The sequence below is a fragment of the Musca autumnalis genome, unplaced genomic scaffold (genome assembly GCF_047663935.1).
Source record: "Musca autumnalis isolate F117 unplaced genomic scaffold, ASM4766393v1 scaffold_5, whole genome shotgun sequence".
NCBI classification, from domain to species: Eukaryota; Metazoa; Arthropoda; class Insecta; order Diptera; family Muscidae; genus Musca; species Musca autumnalis.
Genome location: NW_027412088.1, coordinates 168,470,656 through 168,494,637, shown reverse-complemented (window position 1 = coordinate 168,494,637; position 23,982 = coordinate 168,470,656). Strand labels below are relative to the sequence as shown.

The 23,982-nt window shown below is 37.4% G+C and overlaps 1 protein-coding gene across 7 annotated transcripts in view; it reads right to left on the bottom strand.

Annotated features, from left to right (window-relative positions):
• Positions 1-23,017, bottom strand: part of cora (erythrocyte membrane protein band 4.1 like coracle) — a 189,732-nt gene extending 166,715 nt beyond the window's left edge. For 6 of the 7 annotated variants that reach the window (XM_073955125.1, XM_073955118.1, XM_073955120.1 and 3 more), the window contains exons 1-2: positions 22,905-23,017; positions 22,360-22,570 (exon numbers count right to left, since the gene is read on the bottom strand). The gene's annotated coding sequence lies outside the window, so the exon portion shown is untranslated. Of the gene's footprint in view, positions 1-22,359; positions 22,578-22,904 lie in introns of those variants that run through there. The other variant, XM_073955124.1, reaches the window with a different exon arrangement.
• Positions 23,018-23,982: the final 965 nt, after the last annotated feature.

The following is a 23,982-nucleotide window of genomic DNA, read 5'->3' as shown; positions in this document are numbered from 1 at the left end:
TATCTTATCTCAAATTGCCTGTAAATACCAATCAATTACTCGAAATGTCGATGACTCAGTTTAGCAATATGTGTAAATATTAAATAATATTTACACTGAAAGAAGCTAATGCTACGGGTATGCACTTTTCAAAACGAAAAAGTTTGCTTAGGTTTTATTTTGCCTGTATTCGATTTAAAATATTGCAAGCTAATGTTTTTGGAACGAAATTCTAGACAAAATATATGAATTATTTTTTTAAGTTCGAGTTAGTGAAACTATTCCCAGGAGGTCCTAAGGTCCTAATTCTTGACAAAATAATACCCAATAGAAGTTATTTTGAACGAAAATTCCCCGTGAGTTTTGTCTTTCCGCCTTTATTTTCTTCTTTTTTGATAAGAAAAATCATTAAATTACCATTCCGCATACCCAAAGAAATTAACTAATTTACGATCTCATCTAGCAAGAGCCCATATAAAGAAATGTTTATGTCCCAGCCATTTAACCGTTCACACCATATATCATCTAAGCTGTCATTTAGCAGATGGACATACATTTGGCAGTTAAGCCACCTCGGTGGTCATCAATGTTTTTGAATGCTAAATGCCCACAATAATACAATCTTGGGAACAAAACTTTCATGATGACCATATTTTTTCTATGAGAAGACCTCATAGATTTTTCCCATATATATTATCAAGATGCAAGAAATACACGCATAAAAGAAACCTCCAAGAAAACAAATAGACAACCATCGTCAGACGTGCCATCGTCATATCCTTCTTCGTTTGGGCCACAGACACATTTATTATTATTTTTTTTTTCGTTTTGTTTTTTGGCTTTTAAGGAAAGCTGACACTTTGACCTAAATATGAAAATGTTTGATAGTCAGTCATCACGTATGTACATACATATGTATGTATGTACGTTCTCCTTTCCCCCGACCGCCCATTAAGTTGGCTTGCCTCACCTTAGTGGAAGTTCTACTTCTTTCGGACATACACCATCGTAAAAATGATTGAGTGTGCTAATGCAGTGAGACTTTATATGACTGCCGTTCAAATAGATGACACTGACACTGATGTGCTGCGTTCCTTGTATGTATGTATGTATGTATGCATGTCTTGTCTTGCTGGCTCGCTAACTTTATGGTTGGGCTACTTGGTTAAAGAAGTTACATTAGGAATATGTTCTGTCTGCTGACCCCCTTCAAACTAAAAAAGCAGCAAAGAAATAAAATGTTTGCTTTTTATTGTCTGTTTGCTTGTTGTTGTTTGTTTTTTTTCTCTGGTTACTAGTAACACATCATAAATTACATTCACCTAGACAACCCAAACATTAAAAAATATTCCCCCATCCAACCAACCAGAAAGAAAGAAGAGGAGTGTTCCGCGCATAAATTTTATTAGATGAACTTACAAAGCTTGCATGGAAGAAACGAGTAAAGAAGAGACCGTAAAAAGTAAAAAAGTTTAATAAACCCATTGCCAGAAACACCAGCTTTGAATTTTAGGTAAATATAAGGTCACACCTTGATAACCTACTTCTTTAGCTAGAGCAGTATTTAGGGTTGTGAGTTGTGCAACGCATTTGCGAAACCACAACAATGAAGAACAAGTGGCCGAAAAGTCATAAAAAAAGTGCTAGCTTCATAAAAGATAAGTGGCGCCCAACGTGCGATCGATAGCAAATATCTCGCAAGCGAAAAAGGCTTTTCAAAAATTCGATCTTAAGAAAGTTAATCTCCCCACAAGAGATTTAATAGTGTTTGAGAAAATGCTAGCTTCATGCGAGATAAGTGGAAGTGGCGCCCAACTTGTGGCTTTAGCCAATATGTCGAAAGCAAATACGGCTTCTTAAAAATTTGAACTGGAATAAATTGATCTATGCACAAGTTCTCCAATAGTCTGCAAAAAAAGAGAGTGCAAACTTAGTGCAATAAATGGCGCCCAACGTGGGACCCATAGACAATATCTTGAAAACGTATAAGGTTTCTCAAAAATATATCTTACGAAATTAAATCTATTCCCAAGACCTCCAATAGTCTTTAAAAAGAGCAAACTTGGGGCAAAAATGGCGCCCAACGTGGGACCTTGACTAATATCTCGATAACTATTAAGGTTTCTCAAAAATTAATATCTTCACAAGTGCTCAAATAGGTTTTAAAACGGAGCAAACTCCGTGAAATTGGCGCCCAACGTGGGACCGTAGTCAATATCTTGACAGCAAATAAGGTTTCTCAAAATTCTATCTTGCAAAAGGTCTTGACTAGTGCTCGAATTGTCTGTAAAAAGAGTGAACTCTCTCCACAATAGCATTAATAGCCTGCAAAAAAGTGCTACCTTCATGGGAGATAAGTGGAAGTGGCGTCCAACGTGTGGCTTTAGTCAATATGTTGAAAGCAAATACGGCTTCTTAAAAATTTGATGGAATAAGTTGATCTATGCACAAGTTCTCCAATAGTCTGCAAAAAAAAAAGAGTGCAAACTTAGCCGATGATAAGTGTAATAAATGGCGCCCAACGTAGGGCCCATAGACAATATCTTGAAAACGTATAGTGTTTCTCAAAAATATATCTTGAGAAATTTAATCTATTCCCAAGACCTCCAATAGCCTTTAAAAGGAGCAAACTTGGGACAAACATGGCGCCCAACGTGGGGCCATGACCAATATCTAGAGAACGATTAGGGTTTCTCAAAAATTAATATCTTTACAAGTCCTCCAATAGGAGCACACTCAGTGAAAAATGGCGCCCAATGTGGTGCCGTAGTGAATAAGATATTGGAACCGTAGACAATATCGCGAAAGCGAATAATGTTTCCCACAATTTGATCTTAGACTGTAAAAAAGAGGAAACTTGGGACAAAAATGGCCGTAATTGATATCTGGAAAGCAAATAAGGCTTATCCAAAACTTGATCTTGATAATATCTTCCCAAGGGAGTTCATCTCTTCACAAGTTCTCCAATAGTCAGTAAAGTAGACCTAAGCGTTAATTATTCTACAAAAAAAGAATGCATCCTCAACACCTGAACCATCAATCCTACTCCTGACTGTTAGCATTTTTTGTGTATCGCGTCGTTGAATCGAACATTTTGCCCCACTTTGGGCGCCACATTAGCAAAAAATCTTTTTTACATTTAATTATCTAAATAATTTCTTATAAATTTCTAATCAAAGAAAATATTTAACGAACCTTGAACCCAAAACAATCAGCTACCGAAAATCACACCCTACCATGAATCACTCCCCAAACGGCGGCATTTATTCATTACAAAGCCCAAAGCCCCAATGACTGCAACTCATTTTCAAAAAAAAGGGATTCCACAATATTCAAAAAATTTCTTTCATGAAGAAGGTCTTATCTACAGAAAAAATGTAAGCCAAAACAGAACTTGTCACCTCCCGAACATAATACACATACACGAACGAAAACTTTGTTAATAACCGCCATATTTAAGTGATATGGGGAAACTTCTTCTGCTTCTTAGCAGAATCAGTTTACGAAACGGTTGGAGGTGAGACAAAAATACAAATCGATTAACAACAAAAACAGGAGATAAGATAAGAATTGAAACATATTTTGGTGTTGTTATGAAAGTTGTGATGTCAATTGAAGGTTTTGCCGAGCAGCAGGGGTTCTTTGAAATGAAGTCGTCTACGCAAAATTCAAAATATACAAATTTGAATTGCAAGGAATCTGTCTTTTCTTTATTTTCTATTTTGAAATGTAATCCAAACCTTTTGTTCCATAAATTTTTACGCACATCTCTCAACACCATATTGAATACTTTTTGGGCTTCGTGTTCTATTGTGGGGGAGAATTTGTTTTGTTGTATTACTCTTTGTGTGTGTTATATGATCCGCTGCATATTGATAAGCATAGTAATGACGGTATTGATGGTTTTTTGTTGGGGATATTATTTATGACTTGTTGTGACTCCATGGCAATTGCAAAACTATGAAACAGGGATTTGGAGCAAAAACAAATCGGACTAGGGTGGTGGTGGTGGTATTCAATGAGACAGCAACCGCAATGAATAACAAGTGTCATTATCTTTCTCTCTCTCTCCCTCTCTCTCCCTATACCATTATTCAGAGAAAATATGTACACTTTAATCGGGGATTTCTAGCAAAAGACAATTCCTAAAATTGAAGAACAACAGGTCTACTCTGGCTTAAATATATGTCCATATGAACAAGCGGAGATTTTTCCATAGTACAAATGTTAATACATTGCCCAGTCTTTGTCTCAGTGTAGGAAATGGCGCCCAACGTAGGGTATCAATCCAAGAGCAATCGGATACTTTTTCAAAGAGAATAATCCCTATATAGACAAATTGACTTTCAATTAGAATAGGCTTTTCCTATCAAGAAATTTGTCAGTCCAGGGAATGAAATGGCGCCCAACATAGGCAACCGGGCAAGGTCTAGTTATCTAGGGAATTATGTATGTCTCAGTTGTGTGGAATTTTTTGGTGTTTTTAAAATATCATTCTTAGATCAAGTTGATATTTCTTTAGTTGATTTGATTATCATATTAAAATGGTGCCCAAAGTGGGGCACCAGTCCCTTAAGATAACTATTTTTATCCCACACACTGTTCTATTCCTATAGGTTTTATTAAAACTAAGAAGCTGTGAGGTATTTCATTGAATAAATGTGTTGGCGCCCAACGTGGGGTTCTTAGACATACTAACTTTTGATGCGCGTGATATTGAAAATATGGTGACGTAGGGGATGAATGATACCAAGCAACGGTCTTGACCGGCTTTAACATGGCAAAGCCCAGGATTTATCTTGGTCCCTCTTTCATCTCAAGTGGACACTGACATCCCCGTGGTGTCACCTGGGGAACTGCCTTTAAAACCCGTTAAAGGTAGTGAGCTAACATGTGCCGCGCGTTCACCCATAAGAACGTTAAAAACTTGGGTTTGGGCGTCGGGTTAGTAACCCTCCCCTATAAAAAAACAGCCTACTATGAAAAAACGAAAGAAAAGAAAAACAAATCCCTCAAAAGTTGACGACCCCCGGAAACGTTTTAAGGATCATGATCTGCGAATCTGCACCTGGAATGTTCGCATTCTTTATAGAGAAGGTGCAGTTTACGCATTGGCAGATGTACATGAAAAGTACAAGGCCGACATTACTGCCATATAGGAAATACGATGGATTGGGAAAGGCGTCGCAACAACACCTAAAGATGACGCACTGTATTATAGCTGCCATGACACAAAGCATGAGTTTGGTTGCGGATTTGTAGTTGGTCGGAGGTTAAAACATTTGGTCTCCAGCTTCACCCCAGTGAATGAAAGACTCGCTGCAATTCGATTAAAAGCAAAATTCTTCAGCTTTATTTGCGCTCATGCTCCCACTGAAGACAAGGACGAACAGACCAAAGATATATTTTACGAGCGCTTAGAAGAAACTTATGACCGTTGCCCTGCCCATGACATTAAAATTATACTAGGCGATTTTAATGCCAAAATTGGAAAGGAGAATATCTTTGGCCCAACAGTCGGGAAATTAGGTCTCCACAGTGAAACATTTGACAATGGTATGAGGCTGATAGACTTTGCAGCTGCCAGAAACATGATAGTTAGCAGTACCAGATTTAAGCATCTCGATATCCATAAGGGCACCTGTCTCTCGCCAGGTCAAAGAACAAGAAATCAAATTGATCACGTTGTGATAGATGGTAGACATGCATCAAGCGTGTTGGATGTACGATCGTTCCGAGGTGCAAACATAGACTCGGACCACTACCTTGTTGCAGCAAAGGTACATACCAGATTAAACGTAGCAAACAAAATGCGAACAGACACAACACGGAAGTTGGACATTGGTAAGATGCAATCACAACAGATAGCCACAGCATATTCCACTCAACTGGCCCAACTATTTTATCAAAGCACTCCTCGACCCGATAACATATCAGGACAATGGCAAAACATTGCCCACTCCATGCAAACAGCCACAAAATCAGTACTTAGATACCAGAGACCTCCACCAAGGAATCCATGGTATGACCAGGAGTTTCGTGCTGCCGAAGAGAAAAATGCGGCATATAGGGCTACTTTACAATCAGTAGCAACGCGTAGCGCACGAGAGAGGTATAGGGAGAAAAGGAGAGAGGAGAAACGTCTTTTCAGCAGGAAAAAGAGAGATATGGAAAAGCGGGAGTGTGAACAAATCGAGATGTACAGGAGACAGAATGAAGTCCGAAAATTCTACCAAATAATGAAACATCAAACTGATGGCTTTGGAACTAGATCATCCTCCTGTAGAGACCAGCAAGGTAATATGGTAACTGATACAGATAGTGTGCTAAGGATATGGAAAGAGCATTTTTCCAAACTGTTGGTATCCAATAGTAGCGAAGTCGACGAAGATACCACAGATCCAATTCCAGAAGATGGTATTGAATGTATACCACCCGGCCAAGATGAGGTAAAGACAGCAATAAACCGGCTGAAGAATAATAAGGCAGCAGGAGCCGATGGCTTACCCGCTGAGCTGTTCAAAACCCGAGGCGACACGCTGATAAGGTGTATTCATCAGTTAGTTAGCTCCATCTGGCAGGAAGAACGCGTAGCAGACGATTGGAACCTGAGCATCCTGTGTCCCGTCCATAAGAAAGGAGATAAGACTTTATGATCCAACTATAGGGGCATAAGTCTTCTCCCTATCGCCTACAAGATAGTGTCAGGGATATTGTGCGAACGACTAAAGCCCAGGGTCAACGAAATAATTGGACCATACCAATGCGGCTTTAGACCTGGCAAGTCCACCATTGACCAGATATTTACCTGCGGCAAATTCTGGAGAAGACCCAAGAGACACCTACCACCTTTTTGTCGATTATAAAGCAGCCTTCGACAGCCCACTACGTTCAAAGGTATTCCAGGCCATGTTTTGGTATCCCCGCAAAGCTCATTAGGCTTTGTAAAATGACTTTAACTGACACGAGATCCTCAGTTAAAATAGGAAAGAACCTCTCCGAAGAATTTTGTACCAAAAGAGGTTTCAGGCAAGGAGACAGCCTTTCGTGTGATCTTTTCAACATCCTGCTAGAAAAGGTTATACGAGAGGCAAATGTCAAAAGAAGTGGCACAATCTACACCAATAGCCACATGTTATTTGCTTATGCTGATTATATAGACATCATGGGACGATCAGTAAAAGAAGTAACCGATACCTTTATGAAGGTCGAAGGAGAATCTGCTAAACTGGGTCTGGCGGTAAACGGCGAGAAGACCAAGCTGATGGTGTCGACGCGCAATGCGTCCATTGAGATCGGACCAACTGTTGAAGTTGGCTCCTATAATTTTGAGGTAGTAAAAGACTTCGTATACGCCGTAAACACAACAAACGACATCAGTTGTAAAATAAAAAGAAGAATTGTATTGGCCAACAGATGCTACTTTGGCTTAAGTAAGCACTTTAAAAACAAAGCCACAACTCGTCAAACAAAAATAACGCTTTACAAAACACTGATACTACCCGTGCTGATGTATGGTTCCGAAGCCTGTGTACTTGCGCAAGCAGATAAGGCAGTGCTTGGCGTGTTTGAGAGAAAAATTCTTCGAAAGATCTACGGACCGATCTGCGTTGACGGTGAATATCGACGTCGTATGAACCACGAGCTGTATCTGCTATACAACGACATCAGTATAGTTAAACGTATCGAGATGCAGCGATTGCGTTGGCTAGGCCATATAATAAGAATGAGCGATGATGAACCCCCTAAAAAGGCATATAAATTCGAGCCACATGGCGGTGCAAGTAGAATTGGCAGGCCAAAGAATAGATGGCGCAAACACGTGGATGAAGATATGACAAGGCGCGGTATTCCAAAAAGCGAAGCACGAAACAGAGAGAATTGGAGATCTTATCTTAGTTCGGTCTATGGAACAAATGTTCTGTAATGGGCCAGCTAAGTAAGTAAGTAATAAGCTATGAAAATATTTCTTGAAATAAATGAGTTGGCGCCCAATGTGAAGTTCTTGGCCATACGAACTTTTGATGTGCGTGATATAGAAAATATTTGGACTATTTATTCAAACAATAAATTTTAATAATGAAATTAATATTATTTTTCACATCTGTTTTTTTTTTCTTATTCAAATCAAACAACAATATTTCTTCTCCTTGGTTGTTTAACAAATCCATATGGCGCCGAATGTGGGACATCAAACCATAGGGTTAGATATTTTGCGTCTTACCCATTGTCCTATTCCTAAAGCTTTTATTAAAACTAAGTAGCTGTAAGGTATTTCATTAAATAGTTGAGTTGGCGCCCAATGTGGGGTTCTTGGTCATACGAAGTTTTGATATTTGTGACATATAGAAAAGATGTTAAGTGTTTTTTTATTAATTTTCTCGTTTAGAGTTAAGCTTGATGATCGAAATTTTTTTTTCAAGTGAAAAAGGAAAGCCAAGGACTGGAACCCACACAGACACCAAATTATGTGACCGGTTTCGCTGATAGTTGGGCAGCTCTTCTGACATATCGACTGTGGAATGGCTTCTCTGTCCTTGAACTTTTGGTTTTTCAAATGCAAATGTGTCTTTATACAATAACGAATATTTGGCCGTTGAATTGTATTTCTTCATGACAAACGTGTTGTTTGCGCTGCCTTTGACGTTATGAGTTTGGCTTTGAACGCTAACACGCCGTGAAAACATTTTTTCATATGTTTTCGAGAAATTCCAGCCGGGCTCAGACCGTTTTTATCTTTTGAAATTTTGCCTGTTAGGGCGAAGATCATTTTTAATGTTGTTTATTCAAACATTCAACTTTAATGATAAAAAAAATTATTTAAAACATTTATCTTTCTTGTTAAAATCAAACGAAAATATTCCATCCATTTCCCTTTGTTATTTATTATATTCAAATGGCGCCCAAAGTGGGGCCTCAGTGCCTAGGGTTAGAAATTTTACACCACACCCATTGTCATATTCCTATCGTTTTTATTTAAACTGTGGAAATATTTCCTTAAATAGCTGAGTTGGCGCCCAATGTGGGGTTCTTGACCATACGAACTTTTGATGAGCGTAATCTAGAAAATATGTTGTTTTAATTAATTATATAACTAATATTATTTTTAACATTTTGATTCTGTTCAAATTCAAATCCAACAGAACAAAAAATTGCTTCCCATTTCCTATATCTTCAAGGTTTATCTTGTAAGCGGAATTACAAAGTTTTTTTTTGATTTATCAAGGTTCTTCTAAACGGCATACAATGACTTTATGACAAGAAAAGGGCCCCAGGTAACATTTTCAACCCACACAATTTTCAAAATTCTTGTTTGTATAGTAGGCAATAAATTTCATTTTTTCATGGTAAACTTCTTTGGTTAAGCTTGAATTGTTTTGACTTCATTACAAGACTCAATTCTTTATGCCTCCCCCAACTCCTGTCACAACAACCACTTACTTCAAGATGCTGGGCTGTTTGTTCTCTGCTGTATTTCGTAATAAACCATAGAAAATCAATCTTCGCATAACACATATCAAAGCTTTGTAATAAATTATTAAAGTTTTTGAACAAGTTCTGTTTGTCATCGCCAGCTACAGCAAGAGCAGCTTCTTTCCGTTTCGCTCCAATAGCTAAAGTTGCTCCATCAGCAGCAACAACAACAATGGCTAACCATGAAAATGTTTTGAAAAGAAAAACTGGTTTTGAAGAAAACGACAACAAAAAAACGAAAAGTTGTAATCAAAACATTTCATTCTTTAACCACATCGTGTTACAAGTCAACTTAACTATGGTAAAGGTTCATTTATACGTACATAAGTAATAGAAGAAGAAGAATAACGAATAAGTTTGTTCAATAGCTTGATATCACAAAACTCGTTTTCAAATAAGATTACTTCAAATGCTCTTTAACTCTTTTTTTAATTATCTTTGTTAGTTTTTTTAGATGTCTTCACTTTAACTACCTCTTTCTTATGTTCTTCTTCTATTTATCTATGGGTTCTTCTTTAAGACTTTAAATTGTACTAATTGATTGTTTGGTAATTATTGTTAACAAATAAAATGTCATGATTCGTAATTGGTAATTGTGGGATGTGTTGGTCACATCGGAAACGGGAGCTTGCCACTACTGCGGCAGGATTTGGCATATGCCTGTGATTTAGAAAACGTTTGACGCTAACGTTCACCCATATGAGCTCATACGCCTTCACATACGCTTGTCCACCATAACAACGCAGATACCTACTTGACGCTATTCCTCAAGTAGGCACTACGGGTTGGACCTTACAGATATTTAAATTTTGAAATTATAGTTTTTAGCTCGCATCAACAATTCATTCGGTAAAGAAGAAGAAATACCTGCCTTCTTCTTTACCGAATGATTTGTTGATGCGAGCTAAAAACTATAATTTTAAATTTAGTTCTAAAAAATGAATTTTTTATTTCTGTGGCCTTGAGAAAATTAATTTTTTTAATTATTTTAATATTCCTTATTAAATCTCATTCAAAAAAAATTGTATTTTCAAATTGGCAGAAATTGTATTAAGCCCCTTCAAAATTACCACGATGACCCATTCTGTCTAAACAATCGACATTAACAATAAATTTTTTGGCGTTCTCGTTTACTAACAAACAGAAATTTGCCGCAGACATTCTCTTATAGGCAGGTTCTAATAGCCAGCCACATACTATAAATGTACATACAAACATACCCAAGTCCATATGTAGATAGTTTGTATAATTTTTTGTTCATCAAAATACTACAAAAAACCAGCACACATTTTGTTTTCGACCCTGAATCTTATGAAAAACTGACGTCATGCTTTTTTGGGAACAACAACCGACAGCCGTCCGGCGCGGCAAGCAAGCACAACCTTAAAAATTTAAATTAAATTCTCAAAACAAAAATGTGTTTTCAAATTTTTTGGTTCTGAATGAAATCATGAGAAAGAGCAAAAGTTGGGTGGTGACAAGCTTTTTTTTAGTAAAAAGTTTTGGAATCAAATATTTTGAAATACATATAAAATTATTAATTTTAAAATAAATTTAGTTATATTACATCTTTGTGTTTATTTCAGCTTTAGTCCATATTTTGTTGTATTCAAGTATTTGAATAACAACAAAATGTTTTACAGTGGATATGAAATTGATTAGTTGCGGGCGGAGGAAATTGATTAGTTATATTACTTCAATTTTAATTTATAAATTAAAATTATATATATTTTTTAATTTATAATTTTAGAATTGTATAACTTTGTAATTTCATATTCTTATAATTTTGTAATTTTATAATTTCATAATTTTATAATTTTATTATATTATACAATATAATTTTATAACTTTAAATTTTTACAATTTTATAATTGTATAATTTTATATTTTATAATTCTATAATTGTAAAATTGTATAATTTTATAATTTGATAATTTTACAATTCAATATTATAATTTTTATTTTTTATTTTTTTATTTTAGCCTAGGGCTTCATGCTCAGAGCTACTACGGTGGGTCAGTAGGTGGCGGATAGCTGAATGGCCTACATTACGTAGGTTAGCTGCGAATTAAATAAGCAGTCCCAGACCATTGAGCGGTGACACCTGAGGATATGTTACAAAACGACATCAACGTCCGGAAGCCGCCATCTAACTAAGCATCCACCCACACGGGGTGTTCTACTGATAGAGCAAACAGGAGACTGATGCCTCCGTGGTTCCCCCAATCAAACAACGCCACGCTGACGACATCGCTATGAACATGGATTACGATCGGAATACTTTACGACAAGATTGCTTCCGGCTGGCAGACGCGGCATTCTGTTACCTCAGTAAGTGAGAGTGACATCTCACCGAAATGGCTTTCAGGCTAATGTCATGTCTGTCTTCCGTCCCAATAAAACCTTGGCTAGGACTCAGAGAACGCTCCTTATTTTCGTCGTCATTAAATTGGCCTTGCAGGTTCAGTTGATTCGTGTCCGACCTGGCACTGAACACAAGTGCTCATAAGGCCTTGTGTCAACCCTCGCGAGGACCTCACTGCTCGCAAAGGCACCCTCGGGGTCAATGAAGGGCAACTGCATTACGAGTAAGGATAACGGTTCTGAGTTGGGACCCACCAACTTGATGATGAACATTGAAACCCCCAAAACCGTAGAAGAAGGAGAAAACGCCTTTCGTATGAGCTCGAAAACCAAACGAACTCCGGTGACCTCCCAGGAAGAAGGAACTAGAGGTGAAGAGACAAAGACGCCGACGGTGGTAGAAACTCCACAATCAAACGTTGGTGCACCACGAAGAGAGTGAGATCAGCACCGATCTATAACTCTCCTAAACAGGAGTTCATTCTCAAGATGAGAATGTCAGAAGAAGAAGCGCTCTCGAAATGCCATGCAGTGCTTCAGAAAATGAAGGCAGCTATCAGCAAGCAACGGAACATCAGTAGAGACGTTCAAACAGGAGTAACTGAACTAGAGGAACTCTTCGATGTCATTGCCGATTACCGCAAAAACTGGAAGAAAGCGGAAAAGGAAAGAGCTTCAAATAAGCAAGGAGAGAATTTATCCACCCCAGCACCTTTAAAAATACAGAATAAGCGCAATGCACCTAGCCCGGTAGAAAGCAATCCAGAGAAAAAGCATAAGCAGAAAGCAGCAGAATCTCTAGTTAAAGTAGCAGCACTTACCGATGCTCGTGCTAAACCACAAGAATGGGAAGTTGTGTCGAAGAGGAGAAAACCACGCCCTAAAAGACCAAGAGAAAGGGAAGATGCTGTCGTCATTAAGCCACGCGAGGGGCATAGCTATGCAGACGTACTTAAAAGACTTCGCGAAAAAGTTAATCCTGAAAATACGGAAGTAGCTATACAATCCGTGCGGAAGACAAAGACTGGGTCTATACTCCTCGTGATGGGAAAAGGAGAAAACAAAGAGGAATTCTGCGAAGCAATAACGGACTCACTTAAAGACGAGGCAATAGTGCAGAGCAAGAAATCAAAGGTCACAATAGAGATAATAGACCTCGACGCACTCACCACAGAGGACGAAGTCCGCGAATCAATCAACAAGGTGACGAAACTGGCGAAGGAAGACATAGACGTGAGGCTCTCTTCAACAAACACTCGAGAACAGAAAAGAGCTTTTGTGTCGCTACCAGCATCGAATGCGAACACAGTCCTTGAAAGACGAAGGATCCGTATTGGATGGTCAAACTGCAAAGTTAAATACCGTGATGATATAAAGAGATGTTTTAAATGCTTCGAGCCAGGGCACATGCAGTGGGACTGTAAAGGCCCAGATCGGAAATCAATGGGTGTTTGTAGAAAGTGAGGACAGATAGGCCACAACATGAAGGATTGCACGTACCCAGTTAAATACTGCATTTGCTCAGGAATTGCGAATAGGCATACCAACCACATGCCCGATTCCCGCAGATGTAAACCTGCAACTACAACATGAATAGGTTTCTCCAAGCAAACATGCACAGCAGTAAAGTGGCAAATGCACTACTGCCTAAGATAGTAGAAGAAGTGAATGCGGATATAGTTATAATTAGCGAGCAATATACAAATAAAAACGACGGGAAGTGGCTCGAAGATACCACAAAAACTGCAGCAATCTGGATCCCACAAAGTAACCAGATCATCAAATCCAGCGGAAACGGACATGGATATACGTGGATGCAACTCGCCAGTGTTTCCATCATAAGCTGCTACCTCACCCCAAGCGAACATATTGATGCGTTCCAAGAGAAACTAAACTCCATTGAAGACTTCGCAAGATCACAGTGCCGAGATTTGATAATTGGTGGTGATTTCAACTCTCGAGCAATCGAGTGGGGAATGCCAACAACTGACTCAAGGGGACAGCGCATAGTAGAAATGATCGCACGTCTCGGTATGATAACCATAAACTCGGGGAACACACCAACTTTTAGACGACCAGGGTGTGAGGGAACCATACCAGACATCACGTTCGCCTCAGAGACACTGCTTAACAAAGTCAACGATTGGAGAGTCCTTGAAATTTACACAGCTAGTGACCACCAATACATAGCATTCTGCTTTGAAACAGACATAATCTCACATGGGAAACGCACCCCTACAACTACTCGAAGATGGAATGTTAATAAACTCAACTCGTCTATTCGGCTTTCGCAATTAGACAGATTAGCGGGAGAATGCTTATCCACAGATGATGCCACGCAAACAGCAAACCAGGTGATGTCGATGATCACAACCTGCTGCCATAAAGCGATGTCAAAATCAAAGGTCGGCTCAAAGCGCAAAGAAGTATATTGGTGGAATACGTCCATAGATGAGTCTAGAAGAAATTGCATCAAAACTCGCCGAAAATATACCAGGGCAAGAAGAAGAGGTGAAGCCGAAGCCGAACACCGAGCATACAAAGATGTAATTTTATAATTTTTTTAATTTTTATAGTTTTATAATTTTTTAATTTTATAAATTTATTATTTTACAATTTTATAATTTAATACTTTTATAATTTTACAATTTTATAATTATATAATTTTATTATTTTATAATTTTATAATATTGTAATTTTATAATTATATATTTTTATAATTATATAATTATATAATTTTATAATTTTGTAATTTTATAATTATACAATTTTATAATTTTACAATTTTGTAATTATAAAATTTTATAATTTTTATCATTTTTATAATTTTCATAATTTTATTATTTATAATTTCAAAATTTTATAATTTTAAAATTTTTGTAATTCTATAATCTTATAACATTATAACTTTATAATTTGTTTTAATTTTATATATTTTTTTTAATTTTATAAATTTTATAGTTTTATAATTCTAAATTTTATCATTTTATAATTTATAATTATTTATTTATTATTATTTATGTATTATTTATTATTTTCACTACTTCTCCCCAAAAATTCTTCTTATAAAAACTTCCTTATTGTTTCCAATAATTGTTCCCTCAAATATGTACGTACTTGAATAATTTCCCCACTTACTTTTCATTTATTTTATTACGAGTACTCCCTTTTAACGAAATGTTCTTACATTTCATTCACCTTTCACACACCAACAACAATAGCTCATTCAAATACTTGATAAAATTCCCCAGGTTTTTTCCTTTTTCCAACCAAAACAAGAATTCCTTTTACACAACATTCTTACGTTTCTCCCCTTTAGGAACGTGTCACACTTTTTATCAAGGGATCAACAACGTTTCTACACAACCATAAATCCCTCAAGTCCATCAAGCACTTACTTTTCCAAAGACTTAACACTTTCATCAAATTGTAATCCAAAATGAACCCTTTTTACTGCAATAAACGCAATAAACCTGAAAATAAAACGTCATTTCTCACTCCCCAAATAAACAACAAGAAAAATTGCGCGCAAATATTTCTCCTTATGTCATTCAATGGCCCTTTCTCAATGTGTTGCAACAGGAGAAGAGAGCGAGAAAAAGGTGTTCACACAATGTGATTTTTGTGATAATAAAAACAAAAACACCACAACCTAAGTAGACAAGAGACATGAAAACAAAAACAAATCAAAGATTGTCTCTGAAAAACTCATGTTTTTCTTGCAAAGTAATGCTAAAGGAATTGCTGTAACAGAGGAAAAAAACGTAACATTTGCAACACCAAACAATATTCATAAAGAAAAACCACCAACCTTTTTTTAATGAGAGTTAATAACCCCCAACCGGAAGAGAGCAAAGGGTGAGAAGTACAAAAAAAATAAACCCGTTTTTCCAATATGTGTGAACTCCCATATTTCAATGAGGACGGAGTAAAAACATTCCTCTCTTCCGTCCCTTTGACAATGGGACGTAAAATAAATATGAGACTCCGGGTCTGGAATTTAAAACAGTTTTATTCAGTAACGATGGATAATTTCATCGATATATTCTCAGTGCAATTCTTCAGTGCAAAACTTCCCTGGTGTGTTATTGTTATTGATGTTGTTACCATTCTTATTATTGTGATTGTTGTTAATAGCAACAGTCAACATAACCACACTTAAAATGACACCCAAAATTTAAATCACTGAGAAGAGAGTGAGAGAAAAACATTTCTTATTAAAAAATAAACCCGATTTTTCGTGGCTAAAACGCTGTCATTGTTGTTGTTGCTTTTTGTAGTATAAAAGAAAATGAATATCAAAGTAAAGCAAAGCCACAGAATATAAATTGAAAAAGGCGTCACAACAACAGAAAAAATATAACATGGAGAAGAATATTGTGGAGAAGTGGTCGTTGAAAAGAGAATACAAATAAAAACAACAGTTGTGAGTTATTAAAATAGCAGTAAAAATAGAGGGATCAGTTTACAAATTTGTACAATAATTTTCTTCGGGAACAAATCCATATTTCCTGAGATGAGCAAAAAAAGCTATAAAAACCCTACCAACTAAAATGACTGGTGAGCACGATTTTTTTATGCTGGTCGGGAGGTAAACGCATTTATTACGCACCTCCTATCACCCAGGAGATTGACACAGCGCTCGGCGCCGCTTTCGCATTACTTCGAGGTGGATCTCTTAATTAGTGTTCATGCACCATTTCGTCTAGTTTTTACCTGCGTCCAGCCCCGCATTAACTCTTTAAATGCTTACATCAAGATCTTCCTTTCTCGCAGTACGTTTTCTACAACTTCCCAACTTCTTTCATTTTGCTGCATTTTGGGAACAATATTTCCACAAATCAGCTTCTTTTTACTCTGCATCCACTAATCTTCGACAAGTAGCCCATCTTTGACATTTGAGGAAAGAATGTTTAGCGTCGTCAAACTTTTCTTACTCTTCGCAGATGCAGTAGGTGTTCTAAATTTTTCCCATGCGGTACAGATACTTTCGAAAGCAACTGTGTCCCGAAAGCATCTGTGTTAGGTAGTAATTCACTTCGCCTTGCTTTCTGAGGTGGATCTCTCAATTAGTGTTCGTGTTCGTGCACCATTTCGTCTGGTTTTTACCTGCGTCCAGCCCCGCATTAACTCTTTAAATGCTTACATCAAGATCTTTCTTCCTTTCGCAGTACGTTTTCTACAACTTCCGAACTTCTTTCATTTTGCTGCATTTTGGGAACAATATTTCCACAAGTCAGCTTCTTCTTACTCTGCATCCACTAATCTTCGACTAGTAGCCTATCCTTGACATTTGATTAAAGAATGTTCAGCGTCGTCGAACTTTTCTTGCTCTTCGCAGATGCAGTAGGTGTTCTAAATTTTCCCATGCGCTACAGGTACTTTCGAAAGTAATTGTGTCCCGAAAGCATCTGTGTTAGGTTGTAATTCACTTCGCCTTGCTTTTTGAGATGGATTTCTCAATTAGTGTTCGTGTTTGTGCACCATTTCGTCTGGTTTTTACATGCGCCCAGCCCCGCATTAACTCTTTTAATGCTTACATTAAGATCTTTCTTCCTTTCTCGCAGAAGGTTTTCTACAATTTCCCAACTTCTTTCATTTTGCTGGATTTTGGGAACAATATTTCCCCAAGTCAGCTTCTTCTTACTCTGCTTCCACTAATCTTAGACTAGTAGCCCGTACTTGACATTTGAGGAAAGAATGTTCAGCGTCGTCAAACTTTTCTAACTCTTCGTAGATGCACTAGGTGTTCTAAATTTTCCCATGCGGTACAGATACTTTCGAAAGTAACTGTGTCCCGAAAGCATCTGTGTTAGGTAGTAATTCACTTCGCCTTGCTTTCTGCTATGTAGGTCAGGAATCAACTTGTGTGTCCATTTTCCTTCTGCTGATACGTTGCGGGATGCTGATGCCACTCAGAGTGCAGTAGTATACCTAATACAATTCTTTGTATGCCTATTTTTTTCGCTAGCGACTGCGTTCGTGAGTATGCAGTTAATCATAAGTGGGTTTCTTCTGCTGTAGGTAGGGGGTCACCAGTGTTTGCCATCAAACTACTCATTTGAGCTGTTATTTTTGCCGCCTTTTTTCGTTGAATGTCCAGCCTCATTCTAAAGTACTTGAGGAATGGCTTGGTGGGAATTATTGGGTCACCATTACGCATATCGATTTCTGTAGACGTATATCTCCTCGTGAGAAGTGTAATTTTGGTTTTTTTTTGCATCGCCAGTTCTATGCCGTAAGAGTCTAGCCAACTCTTTGCGCGGATCATAGTTTGTCGCAGTTTTCGTTGTGCTTCTTGCTTTAATCATTGATGCAATGTCATCGGCGCAACCAACCAAGAAGGTGCTTTCTGGCATCTCTATTTTTAGGATTTCATCGTTGATGAATTTTTCAGCTTTTTTGGACCTTGGTTTGTGTCGTATGTCAATATACGATTTCTGAGGCAGTCGCCTATTATTATTTTTGAATACTTTGAAATGCTGAAGATTTTGCCAAAAGCATCAGGAACATCGACATATCGCAAGCTATTAAAATCATTCTTAATACCCAGCGTTGCTAGCAAGAAAATAAGTCTGGAGTAGTGATTACCTTGCTGAGCAGATTCAACAGTACTTACTACTTCGTTCAATATTCTAATTGTTGATATCCCTGGGTGAAAGCCATACTCTTTTGGTCTTTTGGACAGTCCGCCAGCGTCCCTGATTGCTTCTAGTAATCTATGTTTTAGTAGCCTCTCGAACACTTTTCCGGCAGTATCCAGTATGCCAAAGGGTCCTTTGCTAATTAAGACCTGCTTCTGTACTTTCCATATATTTCAATATATCCATATATCTCACGTATACACTTGTTGTGCATCTTAAGGAGTACTTCTGGTCGGGAAAGCTATATTTCCTTAATGACTTCTGCTGGTATTCCACGTGGGTCGGGAAGACTTTTTGTTTTTATGATTGCTGGCGGCAGCTTTTAATTCTAACATCTCTGACAACGTTCTGCCAAGCCGAGCCGACAACACTGCTTCTTCTCGCCAAGGGTCTGAAGTGGCTTCAACATGAACAAAATACAGCACCTTAATATGACAAAACTTCCTCACTCGCTCTCCTATCTAAAATAATTTCTCAATGCCTTTCAATCCATAGTACTTACTTAATTATTCTTACTTCTTTCCTTCATACCTTCTATGCAATATATTTCTTTTCTTTTCTCCAACCCACACTATAGGATGAACACAATGGACCATAAGGTCTCCGAGTGGAGTGGCTGTCCAACACGACAGCTGCGCGTCCTTTAACCTAACCTAATTCTACAGGTGCTAAAAGTGATATATTTGTTGGAGATTTTGCTTAAGGAGTACTTCTGGCCGGGAAAGCGCTATTTCCTTAATGACTTCTGCTGATTATTCCATCTGGGCCAGGAAGACTTTTTGTGTTTATGGTGGCAACTTTTAATTCTTCAGGTGTGAAAAGTGGTATATTTGTTGAAGATTCTGCTTCCATTTCCTCACAAATCGGTCATCATGTTTTGAGAATAATACGGTTACGGTGTTTTGCATTATTTTCTCGTCCATTGTGTCTATAGAGCTTCTTCCTCCAAGCTGTATCATGATGACGGTCTTGTATCTGAGTCTCCTCACTCATACACTATTTGTACATCTTTAGGTGTACGTTTGGTCGGAAAAGCGCTATTTTCTTAATGACTTCTGTTGAGTATTCCATCTGGGCCAGGAAGACTTTTTGTGTTTATGGTGGCAACTTTTAATTCTTCAAGTGTGAAAAGTGGTATATTTGTTGGATATTCTGCATCCATTTGTATCTTAGTCTCCCTGGATTATTATTGATGTCCCTTCAAAGTTCTTCCCACCTGTTGCTTTTGGAGATTCTGCTTCCATTTACTCACACATCGGTCATAATTTTTTGGGAATAATACGGTTACGGTGTTTTGCATTATTTCCTCGTCCATTGTGTCTATAGATCTTCTTCCTCCAAGCTGTATCATGACGGTCTCGTATCTGAGTCTCCCCGGATTATTATTGATGTCCCTTCAAAGTTCTTCCCACTTGTTGCTTTTGCTTTAACTATACATCATTGTGATCAGAATAATAGGTACTACTTAATATTTTTAATATTTCAAAAGGTGCGAAAAAGTTTTTTCCCTTCAAAGTTCTTCCTACTTGATGCTTTAACTATACATCATCATATCTGAAAAGATACCCTCACTCATACACTATTTGTACATCTTTAGGAGTACGTTTGGTCGGGAAAGCGCTATTTCCTTAATGACTTCTGTTGAGTATTCCATCTGGGCCAGGAAGACTTTTTGTGTTTATGGTGGCAATTTGTTGGAGATTCTGCTCCCATTTCCTCACGCATCGGTCATCATGTTTTTGGCAATAGTAGGGTCACGGTGTTTTACATTATTTCCTCGTCCATTGTGTCTATAGAGTTTCTTCCTCCAAGCAGTATCATGACTGTCTTGTATCTGAGCCTCCCTGGAGTATTATTGATGTACATTCAAAGTTCTCATTGTGATCAGTATAAGTACTACTTAAAATTTTTGATATTTCAAAAAGGTACGAAAGGGTTATTTCCCTACTGTATGGGTTATTGCCCTACCATGACAGTAAAAGTCAGACAAAAGAGCCCTCAAACACTGTCAATTTGATTTTAGGACGGGTCACTCGATGTCTCCTGCACTCTCTGGGTCTTCTCGTCCTACGTGGTGAGTGGATTTGATAAGAGCCATGGCACGATCGCAGTGGCCTTAGACTTTCCCAAGGCTTTTGACTCGGTCTTGCACGATGGAATCTTTTTCAAGATGAAGCAGTTTTATATGAATATACAAACTTGCGGATTAGTGACAATCTTCCTCAGGGATAGGAGTTTCATAGTCGGAGAGTCGTTTTTAAGCGATCAATCTTTTAGAGCAGGGGTCCCTGGGGCTCACTTATGGGTCCATTCTCTGCAACTAAAACATTCTTGATAATGCCACGAACAATACCTCGGGAAGTATAGACTTCCCCCTATGAAAACTATATATCATTGTGATCCACACAACAAGGGCTACTTATAACAAAAATTTCAAACCAATCCGAGGGGAGCCCTTAAACTTCATAATAGTTATAAAACAACATTTCTGAAAATTGCAAGTCTCATATCTCGGAAAGTATCCCCCCGGCAAAACTATACATATATTGTTGTAATCAGCATAAGAAGGACTACTTATAACAAAAATTTCAAAGCGATCAGGGAGGTGCCACTTGTTCCCCAAAACTCGGCCATTTTTGTGCACAAAACTGTAGCACAACAACACTTAACAATAATCCAACGGATATAAGCCATAATAGAGAGGGCATTTTAACAAATACTTTGGATGTGTCTGGCTGGTTGGCCAGGCTTAAATAGTAAACACACACAAATGCATGCAGAAAACGACAATAACAAAAATAAGAACAACGAACTTGATTGCAAAGCGGCAGTGAGAACCAAAAACATTCTCTCCCCATAAGAAATATGACTAAGTGAACGGTGGCTGTCTTGACGGAGTGACTGAATGACTGACTGTCGAATTGACTAGATGTCAGACCAAATGACAGCCACTGACTAATGAAATTAATGACTCTCTGTGTCGAGTTGTTGTTGTACATCGTACAGCAGCTCCCTTTTTTTGTATGAAAAGAATCTAACGATTTGTTGCCCCTCTATTGTTGTTGTTGTTATTTGTAAAGTTGTGAAATGTTCAAAGAGAGAGAGAGCCTGAAAGATACTCCGAGTATCTGTGACAGAATAAGAATTGTGTTTGGGTGTGAGTATGCTTGGTTGGTTGAACCGTGTTGTTGTTGTTGTTGTCATTTTGTTATTGTTGTTATGTTATGCGCGCCAGCCATTCGGTTTGAGTATCTGTGTGAATTTTAGACTATGAAGTCATACCAATCTACGAGACGACGACGACTGTGGACGGCATGGTATTTGATTTTTATTTTGTTTCTTTGGCTTTTTTTCTTGTGTCTTTTTTTCCAATTCTGTTTAGCTGGATATTCTTCTTGCTTGCTACTACTACTTGTTATGCTTTGGTTTGTTGTTTTCTTAGGTTGTTGTGTTGCCGTTTCTTGACGGCTTTTTTGTTAAGGTTTGTTTGGGTCCATGTTTTGTTGTTGTCTGTTTGTAACCACTGAAACGTAAGCTTTTCTTGTTTTTCTTCTTCTACGTCTTCTTCGACTACGTAGTCGTCATCATCATCAGCGTTGTTGTTTTTTTGTTGTCTTCTAAAGACAAGTTTTGTTTTTGAGTCTTCATCGCTGCCCAAGTAAGTTTTCTAAATGACTTCAAGTCAGTTGATGATCGTCACATCATTATGATGTTGATCGATGTTGATCAACTTCATCATGACTATGATCATCAAGCTCCTACAGATGATGATGATGATGGTGGTGATGACGACGTTGTTATTTTTTTATTAACGGCCACAGCCCAAAAAACATGTTAATTTTTTTCTCGTTGTTGTCGTTTTTGTTGGTATTTTTGGTATTTGTAGAAAAAAAATTACCTTTTTTATAAAGAAACAGTTGAAATCTTGTAGATTTTTTGTTGTTGCTGTACGTTGTTGTTTGCTTCTTGGATAAAGAAGGTGATGATTTTTCTCTTTCTTTAGTTCACTCGCTTTTTTAATAATTTAGCTTGGGTTTTTTACTTCTTTTAAGCTTAAAGCGATTTTTCCCACACAATTTTTTTCAATTTTCTTTCACGGATATTTTTGCCTGTAACAATTAAACAATTTATTAATTATTACTTTACTACAGTTGTTATTGGAATTTCCGGGGGAAATTCCTAAAACACTTTTGTTGTTATTTCGCTAGGATACGAAACAAAAACACACAAAACTAAAGACACTTCTTTTGATTTTATTTTTGTCGTAGACGCGTCGTTTTGTTGCTGTCGTTTATTTTTTTCTTCTTTTCACCACAAAATCAAATTTTGTTTTGAATTTATTTTTGCAGACTGCTTTTCTTTTTTCATATAAAAATAAGCAAGAAAAAAGATTTGTTGAATGCTTTCTATTTTTCTTTTTGTTGGTTGCTTGGTTTAGCTTACTTTTTTCACATTCGCTTAGTTTTGTTTGGGAAAAAAGTACAAACGCACGGCACGAACAAGATACTCGAACTGAACTTGTCATAACACCAAAAACCAACCGTAACTAGCCCCAAAAAGATATTAACCATGTATTTGTGTTTGGCGCACACACAAAAGAGCGTCAGAGATACATTCAACACTCAGTATCTCTCACGGTACTCACGCTCCTCATTTGTTGTGGAAACAACACCCTAATTTTGTGGCAGCAAAACAAAACCAAACAACAATAGCAAACTGAGTTTGCTGGGTCTTATTGGAGAATTCCAATAAGAAACCCACTCTCCCAATAACGTTTTTTGCACTCTCATAGATACTTTGTCTCATAGATACTTTTTATAACGGTCATGTATTTGTTGTTTTTCTCTCATTGAATGAGTAGTTGTGAGTAAATGTGTGGTATTTTTCGCATATACAATTGTTGTTGTATTTGAACTGTGCTCTAACCAGGGATGGAAAGTCTCTATATGGGTGATGGTACTGAAATGTTACTTTTTTGGGCCAAAATGATACAAATTGGCTAATTAAGAAGTGATTCAGAAAGCCGATAGGTCTGTCTCACAGCGATTTAAAATCATTTTTGAAACCTGGGAGTGTCAATGTACATACACTTCATTAGGGAGCAGTTTACAACTTTTACTACTTTTGCCGGTTTTACCATTTTCAAAAGTAAAGGAACAGACCAATAGTTATTACGTCCTTTAATGGTATTGGAGGGCTACTTCCATTATATCAATGACTTATGGATACGAATAAATTAAACTTCTTCTTTATTTGCGGATCCGTTTTTCGGATATTAAGCGACCATACAATGTTAAAGTATTAGTCCCAATTTACATTGGGCGAGTTTACTTGCGGCAATTTTCATTTTGTAGGAGAGAGAGGTGAGGCATATGGTAACCCTTTGCCTCTCAGCACCCTCTCTCACCTACAAACTGACAATTTGCCGCAAGTAAACTCGCCCAATGTAAATTGGGACTTACATCTGAAAATGTTTTAATATTTTATATTATGACATTATTGACAGCTCTCGGTTTTTAGC